General features: G+C 37.6%; 3 pseudogenes across 1 annotated transcript; 1 reads left to right on the top strand and 2 right to left on the bottom strand.

Annotated features, from left to right (window-relative positions):
- The first annotated feature begins 6,669 nt into the window (after window positions 1-6,669).
- Window positions 6,670-7,984, top strand: LOC147483564 (GDSL esterase/lipase LTL1-like; annotated as a pseudogene).
- Window positions 7,985-8,075: 91 nt separating this feature from the next.
- On the bottom strand, window positions 8,076-14,669 carry LOC147483562 (ABC transporter A family member 8-like; annotated as a pseudogene). Its single transcript, XR_015206069.1, has 12 exons — window positions 14,302-14,669; window positions 13,936-14,022; window positions 13,525-13,844; window positions 13,087-13,185; window positions 12,911-12,969; window positions 12,676-12,755; window positions 11,528-11,637; window positions 11,327-11,411; window positions 10,144-10,275; window positions 9,930-10,036; window positions 8,837-9,719; window positions 8,076-8,151 (listed from the first exon to the last, which is right to left on the bottom strand). The product of XR_015206069.1 is annotated as an ABC transporter A family member 8-like (transcript).
- Window positions 13,560-14,049, bottom strand: LOC147483563 (ABC transporter I family member 19 pseudogene; annotated as a pseudogene).
- Window positions 14,670-14,698: the final 29 nt, after the last annotated feature.

Raw genomic sequence — 14,698 nt, 5'->3', positions numbered from 1 at the left:
CACAAAATAAGGCAATGTGGAAAGGAAACAAAGCACTTATGTGTATATTGAAGTCATAAGCGGTGAAGTAGGTAGAAGTTTCTTGAGCTCAAAAATCTTGAGAACAAGCCAAATAAAAGCGAGAAGACACGTTAATGATTTTTTCCAAAGCTTTTAAACAAGATGTACGATAAGCATGTCAAAATTTCGAAAAGAAATTCCAACAAGTACTTTCACAAAGTTGAAAAAAAAAATGGACTTTTAGGGGTGGGTTGAGAATAAAACAACGTAGCATATAAGGCTTTTATATTGCAAGACCTTTCTCCGAAAGTGTCTCCCAAGGTATATACTTTGTTTTCTGAGGAAGGCATCAAGAATCTAAATTTGTGGCTTGATCTGATAGATTCTACTTTTCTCTTTTTACGTTTCTAATATCATCAAAAAAATACTCCTCAAATCCTTTTCAAACCCTTTTCGACAAAATTTGGTCCTAATTTCCATTGAAAATTACAACAAAGAAGACAATAAAACAGTAGGAACAATAATGGAACGAGAAAATCCCCTGTTAAGAGTAATACAAAGGTGTATAACAAGGTACCTACCTGGGGTGTCAAAAGTAGTCTGCATGGCCGTTGAACCAATAATCTGTTCGGGAACAAGATTTCATGATTGACATACCTAATAAATAACGAAATTTTGGAACTTAATCTTGTGACAAAAGTACTCAATGATTGACATACCTAATAAATAAATGAAAATTTCGAACTTAATCTTGTAACAAAAGTACTCTATGAGTTACATAAATAGGTGATTCCAACCGAATACTCGGCTCGGATGAGGAGGCCGGAAAAGATTAGAAGTTCCCAAGCTTTATTTCCATGTAATTAGTGGATCACTGCTTGGCTTGTTTAAAGGACTACATTTTATACCTTTATTGTTCCATTTTTCCATTGGAATTACTCTCCTCCTTTGTGGAGCTATATATTAAATGGATCTCTACTCGCTATTATCCGCAGGGGGTAGTATAAATTGAGTTTTTCCCCTCTTTTAGCAACTACTTTGGAAGAGTGGAAAACTATGGGCATGTCATATATTGTTCTAAGTTGCTTCTTCAACCCAAAAGGTATTAACCTTCATATAATTACTGTATTATCATAGTGTTTTGACAGATGGAAGGAACAACAGTCCACTTCAACATATCGATCTTCATTTACTCTCTACATTCTAAAACCAATAGTATCAAATCAGACTGCAGTAGAGCACAAACTATGTTTAAAAGACATACAGACATATGAGGGTATCAAAGCCTACCTCCACCCAAACACTACAAGGGGGTTTTGGTAAGTTACTTACTTCTTTAGGAAATCAAGGAAGATGTTTTCTACACGAACAGCTTTCTCATCAACGAAGAAATCAACGAAAGCTTTCATCTTTTTTCTTTTTATTTTGAGATTCGCAGGAAGAGAGTTGCACACTAGAAACAGTTCTGTGTTTAACTTACTTGCCCCAAATTGAAAAACCCAAAAAGAAAAATATTTAGAATTTTGTGCACAAACAAAATTAGAGGAGAGAGAAATCAGACTAAAAAGGGGGGTATACCTGATTCATCTTTCTCCTTCAAGCTATCCTCCTCGATCTGGTTTGTCTGATTCGTCGTCCCTAAATGATAGAAGAAAGAGAGAAATTTCAAATTTAACCGGCCGCCTTCCTCTTTTGACAATTAGATTTGGAACCCTAGACTTCATTGCTTGAGAGCAGGAGAGTGAAGGGAGACGAGCTTGAGAGAAGAGAAATGTACCATTTCGGATTTTAGACTTTATTTAATTTCTTTTAAGTGTATTTTATTTCCACTTACGGGCTTTTCTAACCGATACAATTTTACCCAAAATTAGAAAATAAAGAAATCCTTAGAAAATAAATTTAAAAAAAAAAAAAGGAAAAATAGATGTACAGTAACGCATACCGTAATGCCTAACGCTTCTATCCGTTAGAAAGCTAGTAACGGATATAAGTGTTACACATGGAAAATTTGCCCTGTTACAAAATGGCCATTTTGGTGTAGTGATAGATTATCCGTATAACATGGACTATAAAAAATTTGAATTTTTTTACTGAGACTAGAGATTTTTTTTTTTTTTTTTTTTTCAAAAGAACAAGTATAACTGGATTTGTTCTAAGAGGAAATTGAAGTTACTTAATAGTCTTATTAAAATCCAAACAAAAGCCATACTTTTTAATCTAAAGACCATGATGTCCTCAACACAATCTTTATTGCCATTTCCTATGAAAATGAAACCTTTGGGTATCAATGCGCTTTCGGCTCCTTGAGCAACTTTGCATGAAAACACTAATGTGAATAGTTGCAACTGTATCTATCCACTATGACTTAGATGGTACTTCAGCTAGATTAAATTTAGAACAAACAAAATTTAAATTCATTACCTTTCTTTGCGAGTCACTTATGAAATTTTGGACAGTCTTTATAAAATGTGACTTGCATGTTTCTTGCAAAAGTAATAGAAGATAATCTTATCCCTGTTTATCTTGCACGTACATTTACACGAGAAGTCACAATATCTGCGCAATATTTTTACCCTTATTATCTATTTTCTTTTCGGTTGCCTAATTGTCATTCCGAGAAAGTTGCCAAGTGAGCACTCTTAGTCTTATCTTGTTTCAACATTTCTCTTATTGCACATATTGAGCAATGAACTCACTAAATTCCTTTGAGTATTATACTTCATCTCAATGGGACCAAATTGTGCTAAAAGAGAAACTAGAATGAGGTGCACATGAAGATTATCGAAATTCCAACTTTAGTGTCCTCAATTTAGCAACAAGATTAGACATTTTCATAACATGCTCTCTAAAAATTCATATTCCAAAGATACACTAAGGTGACAAGGTTACTCAAACGATACTTGCCTCCATCTTTTCGATGCAACATCGGTATGCAACTTGGCTTAAGAATTTCTTGGCATTTTCTATCTTAGGCATTGCACAAATAATTGAAAAACATAGTACTTTATTATCATAAGACTAAGACTATTATAGCGCGCCCACTTTTCCTAGGTAGTCTTTCATCGGCAAAACTAGTACCAGTAAAGCTTAGGAGGCACATCAACATGCATAGCATAATCCCAAAACCATACATAAAAAAAAAACGATTATAAGATGCTCTTGCTATTAGCAAAGTTGGAACAACTTAGAACTAAACTGTTATTCAAATTGGCAAATATAGAATGTGCATTCATTGAAGCATAACACAAAAGATATCTCACATTACTATATATGTCATCTACTATAATGCATTGACAATAATAAACTTGAATGTTATCATGCATTCATTAGTCTAAATGAAAATTAATAATCAAGTAGACAAATGACAAGATAGAAAACATTTATAAAACTTTAGTAGTGGGCCTTAACGAAACCCTAACATACCATTATAATTCAAGTCTTTGGACAAGCATTTAACGTGTAAGTGGTTCTCTCTAAATACATAAGGCTAATCGACATATGTAAAACAAAGTTAGGCTTGGCCAAACAATAAGTCTTCCTTAGGGCCGACTATTGAACGCATAAGTAATTCCTAAAATTATTTTCCGTATATTAATTACCTTATACCATCTTTAATCCGGCCAAAATAATAAACTTCCTTTGGGCCGATTATTACTTGCATGGATTAAGACGCAACCATATACAATCTAATAAACTTTACCATTAAACCTAAATAAATTTTCCATGAAAGAGGCCACTTAGGCAAATGGATCACGTTGAAACTTATCCAAGTTTCATGGTTTAGATTGCTAATTTTTCAAATGTTTGGAACATGCTATTATTCAATTCTATTAATTAACTTGATGATAATAGTAGAAAAGAAAATTCCAATAGCAAAGTTAAGAAATCCAAACATAATCAAGCTGAAATTTAAGTCCATCTACTTTATTGGGACCGAAACACTCGTCAATATGACTATTCATACGCTCAAAATGGACTTAAAACGAGGTATATACAACTGAAATAAGTTAATTGGGCCCAAAAAAAAACCAAATAGGCCCAAAACAGGGTCAAACTAGGTCCAGTCAGCATGAGTCGGACCCGATCAGCATAAGTCAAACTTTGTTTGTAAAGTCAGAACTGGCATACATGGGCCAGACCCAAACCCAATCTAGTTTATGGGTTGAGTTGGACTTTGGGCTATGGGGCATACTTTAATAAAACACAATTTCTATTTTAGTGGGCTTTAAAAGAAAAAACCCAAAAAAGGTTTTATGTTGGAATCGGTTTTAAAACTCACTTGCACCAGGTACTTTGAGAAAAGAAAAACTGATCGTCACGTTCAAAGAACAGATAGTGCAAACAAAACTTTATAGTTTTTCCGACCCCAACCTGCCTCCATTAATCCCATCAACTGAACGATACAAAACAAGTTTCGATCGTCAGATATCATCTCTACCATCACACAACCCACCACACCAAATTTCAGCCCCATTGGACACTGCATCTCCGAGATACATAGATTTTAAAATCGCCAGATTCATATAAAAACGAGTTTTTAACCACTTTTAACATCAGTTAACTACATGAATCTGAGATCTAAAACTACAAGCCACCGTACGGATTTAAAATATGGTATGAAGAGATCAATACTTGAAAATCTCAGCACCATACATCCAAACCCGAAGGAGATCCAAGAGTCCAAACTTGACAGGAAAAACAGTTTCGGGAATTTTCGAATTCAACCTTTGACGGCGATACCCACCATAACCGGTGATCAAAACCCATCATCCACCGTTGGATATGATCCTTAGATGATGAAGTACTGACTCCACAAATCCCGACCCCAGAAAAATCCGGTCGCCGGAATCCGACGGTTCAATAACGTTGAAACCGAAAAAAAACTGATTTTTCTCAATTTTAATTTTAACTGTATAAGAAAATAAACCGTATGTTTTCTTAATGACTAACATCTAGGCGACTGATACCAATTGTGAGGATTTCTCCAATACCCAGAATGCATGTCAATCAATAAAGAAAACCAAATAATAATAGGACATATCTGAAGCCATAGCGTTATCAAGCAAGTCCTATAAGCAGCAGCGGAACGTTGTTGTCTTCCACTCCAAAACCCTTCTTGTGTTCTCTCACAGTGGATGGAAAACTTATGAGAATCGAATAGGGTTTGGGGTGGGGACCTCAACTTATATATTATGGGTGTATTTCTATTATAGCCATCACGATAATAAAATACGGCTTAAGCCCAAAAAGTATCCGCATTATCGTTAAGCCCATACTCATTTTATACACGCGTGTCATGACTTGACGCGTGTGGTTTGAGACATGTAAAATGACTTCGGTCATGTTACTTTAAGATCACGGTTTAGTGAGTCTTCTCAATGTCACTCGGACGTAGTTCGACAATAAACAATTGTACTAGTATGATTTATGTTAAGATCCTGTCTCAAACGGTTGGTAGTTTAGAACTTCGGATCACGAGTGAGATATATTTGGTCTACGTGGTGTGTCAATTGTAACAACGGTTTAATTTTATGCTATTCATTTAGGATTAGCTTATGCTATTCAATTGTGTCCCTTATGAATTTGAAGCATTTCTGCTAGAGCATTAGCTTTTAACTTGACTAGCAAGATGCACGTGCAATGCACGCGATGTTAAAAAGAAATTGGCGAAAAGTGTAAACATAATTTTACTTCGCCATTTTTTATTAATCTTCAATTTGGGTTTTGGAAGCTAGCAAATTTTGGGAGAAAGCACACAATTTTTTTTTTGTAAGAGAGTGTGTATGTATGCAGTGTTGTATCTTGAACTCTTAATAATTAGGCCACCTAATTATACGGAAACCCGATTCTACTAACATGTTGTGACAATATATGAAACTTAAGGATCTCTCGATTAACGTTGTGCTAATTGATTTAGATGAAGTATAGTAAAAAAAACGGCTTATAGAAAGGCACAAAGCAAAGTACGTCACATGATTCAAGTATGGAAGAGATTTACCGATGAGTAGGCGAGTAAATGTGCATACCGTGGTTGGGCTTGTAGCCTTGAGAGGCCCCTTTGCGGTGTGCTAACTCTTTCCCACCGATGGGAGACTTGATGAGAGTTCACAAATGCGTAATTGTTTTCCATAAGTAATTACCGTTATGTTGGCTCTCCATGTGATTTTAATACCGGGAGGGAAACCTTTTACAAATGATGCATCTTTTGTTGGTGCTAGAAAACGGTTGAGGTCCAAAGACCAACTGGAACCCATTAATCATATTTTTGACTGTCCTTAACCAATGCTCATGAAACCCCAATCGCTACTTTCTTCGTCACCTCCAATTCCACTACCACCCCCATCGAAGTCATGTCCCCGAATCGAAAGAGTTTGCAAAAGCTGCGCAAGTAGAAGATGCATGGGTTAAAACAACCAAGAGAATTTCATTTTTAATCTTGCTTCAAAACTAACATGGAAGAACCTAAGATTTGGAATTTGCTTCCAAAAGTTTTAGTGTAGCCACCATGAAAATATTCAAAACTACAACGGATACCGTGAGGTTTGAGTGATTAGTAAGAATCCCTTTATCCTCTTTTTATCTTTATTGATAGATGTCGCAGATGTTAGTACCTCTTTTGGCCTGCCTATAAATAAGTGGATAGCTCTTACGGTTGTCACCCCAAACCATATGGAAATCAATGCAGAATTGCACTTTAAAAGGAAAAGATTTTTGGGATGGCGGATAGCCGGTACGTACTCAACTTGCCTTCATACGGACACGCTTAACCTACCCCCAATAAATATTAACTTGCAACTGTGTTTTGTTTACAACCAAAAGACGATATCAAACCACCATTCCAGATGCGTGTGAGTTGAGTGTGTTGAAACACGATAGTTCAAGAGATTTACGTGTTTCAACATTGTTTATTCGGACATTTGAACACACTATGGAGAACTCTTCGCTTTTGTTGCTTCCATGGTAATTAGTGTAGTTATAGTGTTGGGCATTTTTGATCCTCAAGCAGGCGATGCATTTTTGTATTTGGCGATTCACTTGTGGATAGTGGCAACAACAACTATCTCATTAACAATCGCCGCGGCTTTCGACGCTTATCCATATGGAATCGACTATCCCACTCATCGTGCAACTGGCCGTTTCTCCAATAGACTCAACATCCCTGATATTATCAGTAAAATATCTCTCATTTTTCATGTGCTGCATTTTATATTTTGAGATTCTTTTGATTGGAGTACATTTATAGTTTGTGTCTATACTCTATAGTACGCAGACTGTAAAGTTAATGGAAGTACTGCTCCATATTTGAGCAAAGGCCAAGTACTTTAGTAATTTTTTGTTTTCCAATTCCCTTTTTAGTATAATTTATTTGAAAGTGCTTTATTACTTAAATTTAGAACTATGTTATATATACTAACACATGCCATAATTATATATGTAAATCAGGGCAGTCAATTGGTGAAGAACCTACTATGTCATACTTAAGCCCATAGCTAACTGGACGGAGACTACTGGTTGGTGCTAACTTTGCCTCTGCTGGGATTGGAGTCCTCAACGACACTGGAATCCAATTTGTAAGAAGCCTCACATTTCAAATTCTAATACCCACACCACCGAACCTTATCTAATAATACTAATCCGAAATGGAACTGTACTTAGTGTATTTACATTATAAATTAAACTTGCTCACTTAGCGCCAAAAAAACCTATCTAATAAATACGTCGTAATGGATGACACACTATTATGCAGGTAAACATAATCAGGATTGGCCAGCAAATTAAGTATTTCCAGCAGTATCAGCAAAGAGTGGGTGCACTCATTGGCACTGTTCAGGCCAAAAGACTGGTGAACGAAGCACTTGTTCTCTTCACTTGTGGTGGAAATGACTTTGTTAACAACTACTATTTAGTCCCATTCTCTGTAAGATCTCGCCAATTTGCGGTCCCAGATTACGCTCGCTATGTGATCTCCGAATATAAAGCATGAAAGAAAGAAGAGTTAACAACACAAATAAAAGAAATGATTGTTGCATTTCCAGAAAAATGAAGACAACGACGTCAAGTATAGCTGCATTTAACCTGGATATTGGGAGCAAATCCACCTTCATCACCAACATTGGTTGCATCCTGACCATACTTCTTTTTTATGACACTCTGTGGATAAATTGTAATATAATCATTAAAACCAAGAAAACATCTTTACATACACTTAGGCATAAATTTGAAAGAAAAAATATTATAAGACAAACTTAGGTAAAAGAAAGATAAGAGCAAAGATTCATACATTGATTTGTTGTTACTTTTGTGAAATATTGGTCATATGGGCATTTTATGGATAGTACTCAAGATTGTGTTTACAGACAAACTTTGGCAAACACTTGGCTTGCTTCCTTTGAGAACAGGCACACCTTTGATAGACATTCCTATGAGAATTCTCTGTACGGTATTCAGTAATACTGAGGCGAAAATATTCCTACCCAAACAAACTCTCATAATTACTTTCTCTGTCTTTGACACTGTATTCTGTGTGCTTCGATGTCCCAGTGCATCTCAGTCTACATGGCTTCCCCTTTGTGCATTCTGTAGGTGATCCCTTGCTAGTATCTCGGTCCAAAATTCAAGTTATGTGTCCATGGAGCCTTGGCTTTATGAATGGCTTGATATCGAATGATATTCCTATTGGAAACTAAATTACCTATACAGGTTGAATCCAAACCCAAGACGACATGTATAACTGACAATGTTTTTAAGAGGAAGTTCATGAAAAACAATAAGAGCAGGGGGCATATAGTTGAGCTGTTATAGTGTCGACGTAAATGCAAAGTAAAAAGGAAATCACCTTCTGTTCGATGGAGTCACCATGATGTGGAAATAACACTGACACGCAGCTGATTGATCCACCACCCTTAGCTGAGTCTTGTATGCTTGTACGTAGAATGGTTTTAGACAGGGGCATGGTTTGATTGCGCTGGTGTTATGGTCCTTCTTCACTAAACTATTTTGCCCACCCCCTACCGACCCCTTCTTCCTCTTGCTCCCCTACCTCGGCCTCTCCCATTGTCATTACCTTGCAGTGGCTGGTACATATTTACTTGATGTGGCCGCTGCAGATTGAATTGTTGATGCTGCTACCACACATTGGGCTGCTGTTGTTGTTGTATTGTACACATTTAAATTAACACCCAAGCTGGAGCAGCAGCAGCACCCAGCAGTAACATCAGCAACAGAGCAGCAACACCCAACATCAGCAGCATTACACACCACCAGTCACTACCAGTCCACACACACCACCACCAGTCACTACACACACCACCAGTTGACACACACACCACCACACACAGCAGTCCTCACCACACACACAGCAGTCACCACCACACACACAACAGTCACCACCACCACCACACACACAACAGTCACCACCAGTCCACATACACACACACACACCAGTCACTACACGTCTACACACACGCACACCATTCACCACATACACACATCAGTCCACACAACACCCACAAGAGTCCACAGTCCACACAACACCCACAAGAGTCCACAGTCCACACTCCCATAATCATGCAAAATGCAGAACCACATGCACGCATACAACCATACACAATCACACTACCATAAACATACCTCTTTTGGATTTCCAATGCACTCAAATTTTCCATCAACAAAAATACCCAATCGGTCGCATAGTACCTCTGCCTCTTGCATTGAATGTGCTGAAACCATCAGAATGCATCTATCAAAGAGTTAGTCGGAAAAAAGACAGTCACACAAATATACTAAACATTAAAACATGAAGTGCAGATACAAATGCCTGAAAACTTGAAAAGCGTAGTTGCAAGTAAAGACATGACAGATATATAATCCTCAAGTATCCACTTCCTTTTCAATTATGCAAGTATGTCATACAGAACGAATAGGCTTACTGGTCAGAATAATTGCACGGTTCTGCTTTGCTCGCTTTACGACATTCCATAAGAGGTTTTGGTGAAGCTGGATCTAGTTCACTACTGGGCTCATCCATGTAGACAACCTTGCAAAAATATCATGGAATATACCGTAAGAAAAGTTATAGGAGAGTAACTATTTAAGCCGCGAGGCTTAGCTTTGAGATGACTTGGAATAGAGAGTGAGGCCAACATACTTTCGATCCCCAATCAGAGAAATGGCAACACTAAGCCTCCTCTTCATCCCTCCACTGTACTTGTGAGTTCGTTTGTCTCCCACACCTCCATGAAACAGATTAAAGTTTTTTAGCGACTCTTCCACTGCCTGAAGCAAATAAACAGAAAACAAATGCAAAATTCAGAGGTTCAGACTTTAAAAACTTAAGCTTCAAGCTGGCAAACATTGTAACTTCAACAAGTATTAACTTGTTTCTGCTAGCTTCCTTCTATTCCACACTGAATATATAGTTTTCAGCTTACTTAAGTCCCCTTTATTATTCTGTCCAGTGAGCTGATGCAGGACAGCACAACAAACGTACCTAGGGTCTAACAAGGACGCCCAGCATGCCAGCTCGGGCAGAAACTCGGCGCTACAACATATTAGGTTTTTTGTTATTTTGTAAATAGATGCTTCGTCACTAAATAAAATAATAAAATAGATACAGGAGGTGTCTCACTTGCCCAGAAAGTGAGGAACAAAATAACAGAATACCTTAGGGCATCTCCAATGGGGGTGTAAAATTACACCTCCACATAGAAACTTCACCTAAGTGCCATTAGGATTTTACTATTTCAATTGTAAATTATTGTAGAACCCTATTACCAATATACTAATAGTATAAACTATTACAGTTCACAGCCCTCCCAAAAAGTTTTCATGAGATTGTGAAGGGCCAACAGAACATGAGTACAAAACCTGGCTTCACAAATCCTTAGTGTAGATGGATTTTATGTACACTGGTGTTAGATCATTCAGTTATTTTCTATTCAAATAAACGCATTGCAGAGGAAGTGCTTCATGCAAAAGGAATATCAAGAATAGATGAGTAAGTAAATGAGCATAAGTGAATTCCCTCAATGAATGTTGCAGTCAAAAGAAGTACCTAAAAGGCAACATATACAGAACTTGTGTGTGCGCATTTCCCTCTCATCCTATTCTTGACAGAACAAAACAAAAGAGCTGCTCAATGTGGTCATTTACAACAATAAATTTCTTGAGATAAAGATCCGACACCCATGCATTTTGTCAAATTTACTCAGTTAATTACTTAATAATTAACTGTTCTCAGCAGATAACCATATGTGTAATGTGCCATCTTCAAAATCATAAGCCAAAGGTGAGCAAGCAAAACAGGGATGACATGGCAAAAATTTACTTGTGTCAAGGCAGAACCCTTGAGATTCTTCAGTCTTCCATAGAAGAGCAGATGCTCCCTCCCGGTTAGCTTTTCCCAGAGAAGGCTGGATATAATTAGAAAAGACTTTCATCAGAAAAAAAAAAAGGCTGTAATAATGTCATTATTTGAGAACTAAGATTCAAAGTTCTTTGAAGAAAAATATCAATAGTAGTTGCTTACTCGTGCTGAGGGCATACACCCATACTGGTATATATTTTGTTCATGTCAGTTCTTATGTCCATGCCCTGAATGAATGCTGTGCCAGAGGTTGGTATTGTGAGCCCAATCATCTGTGAGTAGAGAGGGGGATTGGATGAGATTCTGTGAAGAAAGAAAAAGGATCCCGGTGGATTTGAACCACCATCACCTGGGATGCATGAAGATGGCACTCCAACTCCCAAGAGCTCTCCCATTTGAGCTAAAGATCCATTATGTATTTTCTAAGTTAAGTACAAAAACACACAGACTAACCCAACAATTGTTATTAGATAAATCCATAACTGCATCTCACAACACGGTATGTCTGCCTCCCACCATTATGTTCACAGATCACACCCCTCTTCTTCTTTAAACCACGAGACTACCATTTAAGTTATTTACACCAAAGTAGTACCAAACCTCTTACCCAGGCAATCCTCCATATCAAAATACAGGGTAAGAGGCACATAGCTCACAGATCAATTATAGTCATGCTAAAATAATAACTATTTTTTATCATTGTTTCCATGATGTCATCTAAGAAGCATACCAATTTCTAAACTAACACCTTCTTACTATTCACTTAGTTAGTATAGGACTCATGGGGAGTCTTGGGATCGCAAGAGGTGGAGAGGCCCTCCATAAAGTGCATGAGCATAAAAATTGTCCTCATGTGGCAAGGAATATCCATGTGGAGCAGTGGCAATTGCTCAAACAAAATCCTTTGAGTTACACTGAAAAGAGTCCTCCAAAGCTACGGGTGGGAAAACATCTGAACTAATGTAGTAACATCTGGACATCTGAACAACTGAACAACTGAACTCTTTCTAATTCAAATTTGAGAACCAGCACCAGTTGATACGGTTCTAACAGACATTCTGACATGTTCCCCACACTAAAGGCTGCACCTACTCATTGACAGACTTAGAAGGTATACTTCTAATCAGTACACATTCAGAGCCCCTTACCCGTTTTTATAGTGGGCAAGTCAAACCCCTAAGAACATGACTAAACAACTAATAGTACTGCCACCTTCCACTGATTTACACGCTTAATGTGTGTTGTGTTACTATGTGTGTGTGCTTAATGTAAAGAACATAATAACCACAATAAAATAAAATTCCCCTCACCTTCAATCCATGTACATAATCACCGCGCTTATAATAAGCCAGACTCTTAGCAGCTCTCCATTCCGCAGTCCCCATTCCATCTACAAAACAAAGACAAACCCAAATAAAAAACACATAAACCACAATGAAACAATCCAAAAATCCAAAAATCATCCAAACTAATACTAACAATGATTATACTCGCAAACCAAAATCACAGGCAAATGATTTAGTGTTTGGAAACAAAAAGGCCTACCTGAATTGTCTTGACCGTAGGCTTTTGATGGGTTCCTTCCTCCCATGTCGACGACCACGCTAGAAACCACCACGCATAACAGCGAAATTTGTCAGAAGTCCTTCTTTAGTTCTGTTCGATCTAACCGGAATTGGAAGCATAAAGCAAAAACCAGTACTGGAAATTTATCAGCATACCTTACTCTGTCATCTTTGTACAACAATAACAATAAGGTAAAGTCAAATCCAATTGTCTTGACCGTAGGCTCTTGATGGGCTCCTTCCTCGACGACCACGCTAGAAACAAATGGTTTTCAAACCTTCCTTAAGGTTAGAATCAGATATTTGATTGTTCCCGAACATATATCAACAACTTAACAACATAAACAAATAGGCAACAGTAAACTACACACAGGGCATAATACAATTAATTACCAACATGTTTTTCCGAACTTCTAAACCATTAGAAGAATCAAGATTTGGCATTATGCCCGCTGATAAACACCTAAATTCAATGACCATAGTTGCTGTAAGAAGCGACGTGAAAAGAACAATGACCTCAAATAACTCACTCATGCTGCCTATATGGAGAAACACCAAATCAGTACAATGTTATTTTTAAAGACAGGATCTGACCTATAGACCTTTATCCTGAATAACCGAAAACAATATTAGCGGTAGTAGGCCATGTGCCTAGATGATCTGAAAGGAGAGTTATCAAAGGCGGAAGCCTTTTTAAATTGGGGAGAAGCGGCTACAAGTTTATTTTCCCGCTTAGTTTCAGAGCGGAGCCAGGACTCAACCACAGAAAGAAGATTGCTGGCATTCTTAAATTCAGGAAGCTCAACGAGCTTCTGCCACCTTCTCAATTCTCCATCCTGGATGTACGCTACATCTGTGGCCCATGTCTCCAACCCATCAAATATATGTGTTGCATAGACAATTGTTGCTCCTCTCTGAATGGGAGTTAAAACATCCAAATTAAATGGGAAAGAATTTACTCAATTTAGCAATCAGCATTTCAGTGTTGGAACTTATTACACATACCTGTTCACACTCTTCCTTAAAAAACTCAAGCAAATCCATCCTTTCAACAACATCAAGATCAACTGTAACCTCATCTAACAACAACACCTGAAATTGGGGCTTGGCAATGGTCATAATCACTGCTGAATTAAATTTGAAAGAACATTACAAAACAGCGTATGTACATAGAAGTATAGATGATCATAGAAGTACTGAATCTTCGAAGCGAGACGGACAAGCAGCATCGATCACATAAATTACAGCATGTGCCTCATCATAATATTTTTCCCAAATTGTGCGCAGACCAACCTTTCAATGCAAATTTATGCATCACAATGACAGAAGTCCGTGACCTACAAACTTGCACGAGGAGCTTATGTCGCTTACCTGGCCACCTAAATCCCAAAACTCTGAAGTTGGGCTAGATCAGGTCTCGTTAAGAGCCATTTCGAAGATCAGATCCGAAAATGAGCAGGAATTACTGGATCGAGCTCGGCTAAAAGAAAGTATGTCTGTCTCCAGCTCTCCAAGGAAAAAGGTAAGCTAACCGCCAGCTTATTCTCTTATACCTAGCTCTGAAGTGGAAGCAAGCAAAGCAATGCCGGCTGCGATCAAAGAGGTGCTTTTTCTCTATCTTATCTCTTGTTTTTTCACTTAATCTTTCAAATTATGTAAAATAGAAACGCGACTGAAATCGACAACTTAAAAAATGAATATTTGGTATTATCTGGATTTGTGTTTGGAAACAAAAAGGCCTACCTATGAAGAAATGAGGGGAAGTTGG

Source organism: Coptis chinensis, chromosome 8 (assembly GCF_015680905.1).
Source record: "Coptis chinensis isolate HL-2020 chromosome 8, ASM1568090v1, whole genome shotgun sequence".
Classification (NCBI taxonomy): domain Eukaryota; kingdom Viridiplantae; phylum Streptophyta; class Magnoliopsida; order Ranunculales; family Ranunculaceae; genus Coptis; species Coptis chinensis.
This window is presented reverse-complemented; position numbering and strand designations above follow the sequence as displayed.